Source organism: Oncorhynchus masou, chromosome 23 (genome assembly GCF_036934945.1).
Source record: "Oncorhynchus masou masou isolate Uvic2021 chromosome 23, UVic_Omas_1.1, whole genome shotgun sequence".
Classification (NCBI taxonomy): Eukaryota; Metazoa; Chordata; class Actinopteri; order Salmoniformes; family Salmonidae; genus Oncorhynchus; species Oncorhynchus masou.
The window spans coordinates 60730711-60736710 of NC_088234.1; positions in this window are offsets into that span (position 1 = coordinate 60730711).

Consider the following 6000-nt stretch of genomic DNA (forward strand, 5'->3'; position numbering starts at 1 on the left):
GCCTATATGCACTTGCAACTTTTTTCAATATTGAAACTATCATTTTCTAACTAATTATATTTTATTCCGTTACATTCCTGTTACAAAATAGACATGCATAGCTCACCGCATGATCCTCAAACCAAAGACTGGCCAATCTCATGTTTCTAAAAGTCAATTCAAAGGCACTGTAGAATGACAGTGTAGCCCAATTAGGAATTTTTCATTTCAATGATATTTCATTCTAAGTAATTATTTTAAACAGCCTTAATGAAAAATGTATAGGCATGTTGTTAAAGTGCTGTTGTTGATGTGCTGTTGAAATGCTGACCACTCCTGCCTGCCTGTAGCTTGTCACAAATCCTTCACAATGTATTTCTTAAATAGCAGACTAGACCCTTATACAGAAACCCAGGCTAAAACCCCAAACAGCAAGCAATGCAGATGTAAAAGCACCGTAGCTAGGAACAACTCCTTATAAAGACTGGAACCTATGAAGAAACCTAGAGAGGAATCAGGCTCTGAGGGGTTGTCAGTCCTCTTCTGGCTGTGCTGAGTGGAGATTATACAGTGCCTTGTGAAAGTATTCGGCCCCCTTGAACTTTGCAACCTTTTGCCACATTTCAGGCTTCAAACATAAAGATATAAAACTGTATTTTTTTGTGAAGAATCAACAACAAGTGGGACACAATCATGAAGTGGAACGACATTTATTGGATATTTCAAACTTTTTAACAAATCAAAAACTGAAAAATTGGGCGTGCAAAATTATTCAGCCCCTTTACTTTCAGTGCAGCAAACTCTCTCCAGAAGTTCAGTGAGGATCTCTGAATGATCCAATGTTGACCTAAATGACTAATGATGATAAATACAATCCACCTGTGTGTAATCAAGTCTCTGTATAAATGCACCTGCACTGTGATAGTCTCAGAGGTACGTTAAAAGCGCAGAGAGCATCATGAAGAACAAGGAACACACCAGGCAGGTCCGAGATACTGTTGTGAAGAAGTTTAAAGCCGGATTTGGATACAAACAGATTTCCCAAGCTTTAAACATCCCAAGGAGCACTGTGCAAGCAATAATATTGAAATGGAATGAGTATCAGACCACTGCATCTACCAAGACCTGGCCGTCCCTCTAAACTTTCAGCTCATACAAGGAGAAGACTGATCAGAGATGCAGCCAAGAGGCCCATGATCACTCTGGATGAACTGCAGAGATCTACAGCTGAGGTGGGAGACTCTGTCCATAGGACAACAATCAGTCGTATATTGCACAAATCTGGCCTTTATGGAAGAGTGGCAAGAAGAAAGCCATTTCTTAAAGATATCCATAAAAAGTGTTGTTTAAAGTTTGCCACAAGCCACCTGGGAGACGCACCAAACATGTGGAAGAAGGTGCTCTGGTCAGATGAAACCAAAATTGAACTTTTTGGCAACACTGCAAAACGTTATGTTTGGCGTAAAAGCAACACGGCTCATCACCCTGAACACACCATCTCCACTGTCAAACATGGTGGTGGCAGCATCATGGTTTGGGCCTGCTTTTCTTCAGCAGGGACAGGGAAGATGGTTAAAATTGATGGGAAGATGGATGGAGCCAAATACAGGACCATTCTGGAAGAAAACCTGATGGAGTCTGCAAAAGACCTGAGACTGGGACGGAGATTTGTCTTCCAACAAGACAATGATCCAAAACATAAAGCAAAATCTACAATGGAATGGATCAAAAATATCCAGGTGTTATATCCAGGTGTTAGAATGGCCAAGTCAAAGTCCAGACCTGAATCCAATCGAGAATCTTTGGAAAGAACTGAAAACTGCTGTTCACAAATGCTCTCCATCTAACCTCACTGAGCTCGAGCTGTTTTGCCAGGAGGAATGGGAAAAAAATTCAGTCTCTCGATGTGCAAAGCTGATAGAGACATACCCCAAGCGACTTACAGCTGTAATCGCAGCAAAAGGTGGCGCTACAAAGTATTAACTTAAGGGGGCTGAATAATTTTGCACGCCCAATTTTTCAGTTTTTGATTTGTTAAAAAAGTTTGAAATATCCAATAAATGTTGTTCCACTTCATGATTGTGTCCCACTTGTTGTTGATTCTTCACAAAAAAATACAGTTTTATATCTTTGTTTGAAGCCTGAAATGTGGCAAAGGTCGCAAAGTTCAAGGTGGCCGAATACTTTCACAAGGCACTGTAAGAGTACATGGCCATTAAGGCCAGATCATTGTTCAAGATGCTCAAACGTTCATAGATGACCAACAGTGTCAAATAATAATCACAGTGTTTATAGAGGTTGCAAGGTTGAGACAGCAGGTGGAGACAGCAGGTGTAGTATAGAGAGAAGGGGAAGGAGAGAGAGTGCGAGGGAGCATGTCCAGTGAACCGGTCAGGATTCCATAGCCGCAGGCAGATCAGCAATATTAGAGCAGTAGCATGACCAGGTGGACTTGGGAGAGGAAACAGCCAAGAATTGTCAGGCCACGTAGTCCTGAGTCATGGTCCAAGGGCTCAGGTCCTCCTGGAGGGGAGAGAGAGCGCAAGTGAGAGATTGGAGAATTAGAGGGCGCATACTTAAGATGACACAGGACATCAGATAAGACATGATAATTACACCAAATAGGACAGACTGACCCTAGCCCCCCGGCACATAGACTATTGCGGCATAGATACCGGAGACTGACACGGGGGGGTCGGGGGACACTGTGGCCCCGTCCAACGATACCCCTGAACAGGGTCAACTAGGCAGGATATAACCCACCTATTTTGCCAAAGCACAGCCCCCACACCACCATAGGGATATCAACAAACCACCAACATTCTACCCTGAGACAAGGTGGATCTCCCCCACCGCACAATCCCGAGGGGGTGCAAAACCGGACAGGAAGATCACATCAATCACTCAACCCACTCAAGTCGAGTATAGCGGGAATAAAGCCTGGCACGACATGATGCACCCCTCCTAGGGACGGGATGGGAGAGCACTAACAAGCCAGTAGCTCAGCCCCCATAATAAGGACAGAGGCAGTGGAGAGAGGGGAGCCAGCTAGTCAGAGACAGCATGGGTGGTTCGTCACTCCAGAGCCTTGCCGTTCACCGTCGCACCCCTCTGCCAGAATACACTTAATCATAGGGCCTTCTGAAGAGATGAGTCTTCAGTAAAGACTTAAAGGTCAAGTCCGATTCTGCATCTCTCACATGGATCGGCAGACCATTCCATAAAATTTTAGTTCTATAGGGGAAAGCCCTCGCTAGCTGCTTACTTAAAAACACTAGGAACAATGAGGAGGCCTGCGTCTTGTGACTGTAGCGTACGTGTAGGTATGTACGGCAGGACCAAATCGGAGAGATAGGTAGGAGCAAGTCCATGTAATGCTTTGTAGGTTAGGTTTTATTTGAGACAACTGTACAACCATCAAGATTAATTGTCAGATTCAACGGGAAGATCTCTTTGTTTCTTGGGACCTAGAACAAGCATCTCTCTTTTGTCAGAGTTTATAAGTAAAAGATTTGCCACCATTCACTTCCTTATGTCTGAAACACAGGCTTCCAGGGTAGGCAGTTTTGGGGCTTCACCCTGTTTCATCAAAATGTACAGCTGTGTTGTCTGCATAGCAGTGAAAGTTGACATTGTGTTTCCGAATTACATCCAAAAGAGGTAGAATGTATTGTGAAAAAAATAGTGGTCCTAAAACAGACCTTGTGGAACACCCAAATGTAATTTTGATTTTTCAGAGGCCAAACCATTCACAGAGACAGAATGATATATTTTCGACAGATAAGATCTAAACCACACATAAACATCTGTGTAAACCACTTACGGTTTCCAACCTCTCCAAAATAATGTGGTGATCGATGGTGTCAAAAGCGGCACAAAGGTCTAGGAGCACGAGGACAGACGCAGAGCTTTGGTCTGACACCATTAAAATGTAACTTACCACCTTCACCATCGCGGTCTCTGTACTACGATTGGGTTTAAGACCAGACTGGAGCATTCAGTTTACATTATTTGTCATCAGGAAAGCAGTGAGTTGCTGAGCAACAGCTTTTTAATTAACAATTTCAGACAAATGGGAGATTCGATATTGGCAGATAGTTTTTTTTATCTCTCTCAAGGCTTTTTAAGGAGCGGCTTTATTACTGCCACTTTTAGTGAGTTTGGTACACATCCAGAGGATAGGTAGCCGTTTATTATCTTCAACATAAGACGGCCAAGCACAAGAAGTAGCTCTTACAGTAGTTTAGAGCTGGAAGATTTAGAGGCGATGACTATTATTGTGTCTAGAGATACAGGATTAAAAAACTTGAGTTTCTCCATTGATCCGAGGTCCTGGGAGTTCTGTGCAGACTCAGGAGAACTGAGTTTTGGAGAAATAAATACGCATAGTCTTTCATTTGCTTTCTGATGATCATGATCTTTTCATTGAAGAAGTTAATGAATTCATCACTGCTGAAGTGAAGGCCACCCTCACTTGGGGAATGCTGCTTTTTAGTATCGAAAATACATTTAGGATATTTTTTCTTCTCCTCAATCAGGGTGGGAAAGTAGGCTGATCTAGCAGCAATGAGGACTTTTCAATATTGCATGGTACTGTCTTTCCAAGCTAATCGGAAGACTTCCAATTTGGTGGGACGCCATTTCCATTCCTTCAGGGCTCTGGTAATTTCTGTATGCCAGGAAGATAGTTTCTTGTGACAAATATGTTTTATTTTTAGCGGTGCGACTGCATCTATGGTATTACGCACGGTTAAGTTTAGGTGGTTAACATGTTTTTGTACTCCAGTGTGAAAGGGAAGTCTGGAAGGGCATCAAGGAATCTTTAGGTTGTCATAGAATTTATAGCGCGGCTTTTGATATCCTTGGTTGGGGTCTGAGCTAATTATTTGTTGCGATTGAAAACGTAATAAAATGGTGGTCCAATATTCCATCATTATGAAGAAAAGCATTTAGATCCACAATATCTATTCCACGGGACAAAACTAGAACCAGGGTATGATTGTGGCAATGCGTAGGTCCCGAGACATGTTGGACAAAACCCACTGAGTCGAAATAAAATAAAAATATTATCTGCCATGACTACGAGATCCGATAGGAATTCAGGGAACTCAGTGAGGAATTCTGTATATGGCCCAGGAGGCCCGAAAACAGTATCTATAAAAATGACTGAGTCGGCTGCATAGATTTCATGACTAGAAGCCAAAAGACGAAAACGTCGTAAATTGAAAATTGCTGTCATAAATGTTAGCAACATCTCCACCTTTGCAGGATATGTGGGGATATGGTCACTAGTGTAACCAGAAGGAGAGGCCTCATGTAAACACAGTAAATTCATCAGGTTTGAGCCATGTTTCATCAAGCCAATCACATCAATCACAAGCCCTATCTCAAATATGAAGACCTACCTCCTGTCAAACAGGAAGGCCTAGCTCGTATTTCTTGAATATATATAGACATAGTCTTCAACACAAAACACTCTTGTTGTTAGTAGCCTAAAGTCAAATTAAAATGAGACCGTTTAAGACCGTTTAAATGAATTAAGCCTTCTCAAATATCTGTGGCTGGTGCTTCATAGTAATGTTGGTTGTGTAAATTACTAGAATCTGGTTTATTGTGAGGTCAATAAGTCTGAGAAATATATTCATTATGGGCAGTGAAACATATAGTTTTTATTCAAATCAATTAAAGCAGTAGCAAGCTTACCACCGGTCCTCCTTTTCATCGCCACGCTTTCCCTCTCAAACTGAACAGGACATCAACAGGCCCAGTCCGAACGCACAGGAATTTTAAAAAATAAAATAAAAATGTCAACATTATTTTCAAAAGAAGCCATTAACTCATCTCCTGAAGTGCCAACGTATACAGCACAGTCATTGGTTAGGCAGCACAAAAGGGTTTACATCAGCAAGAGCAGGGCAGGCCGGGGCTCATGATTGGGATAGCCTATCCATTGAAGTGTATAATCTGTGTAGCCTAGTTTTATATACACCATCCCAGCAGCGCAAAAACACGGGAAGTACA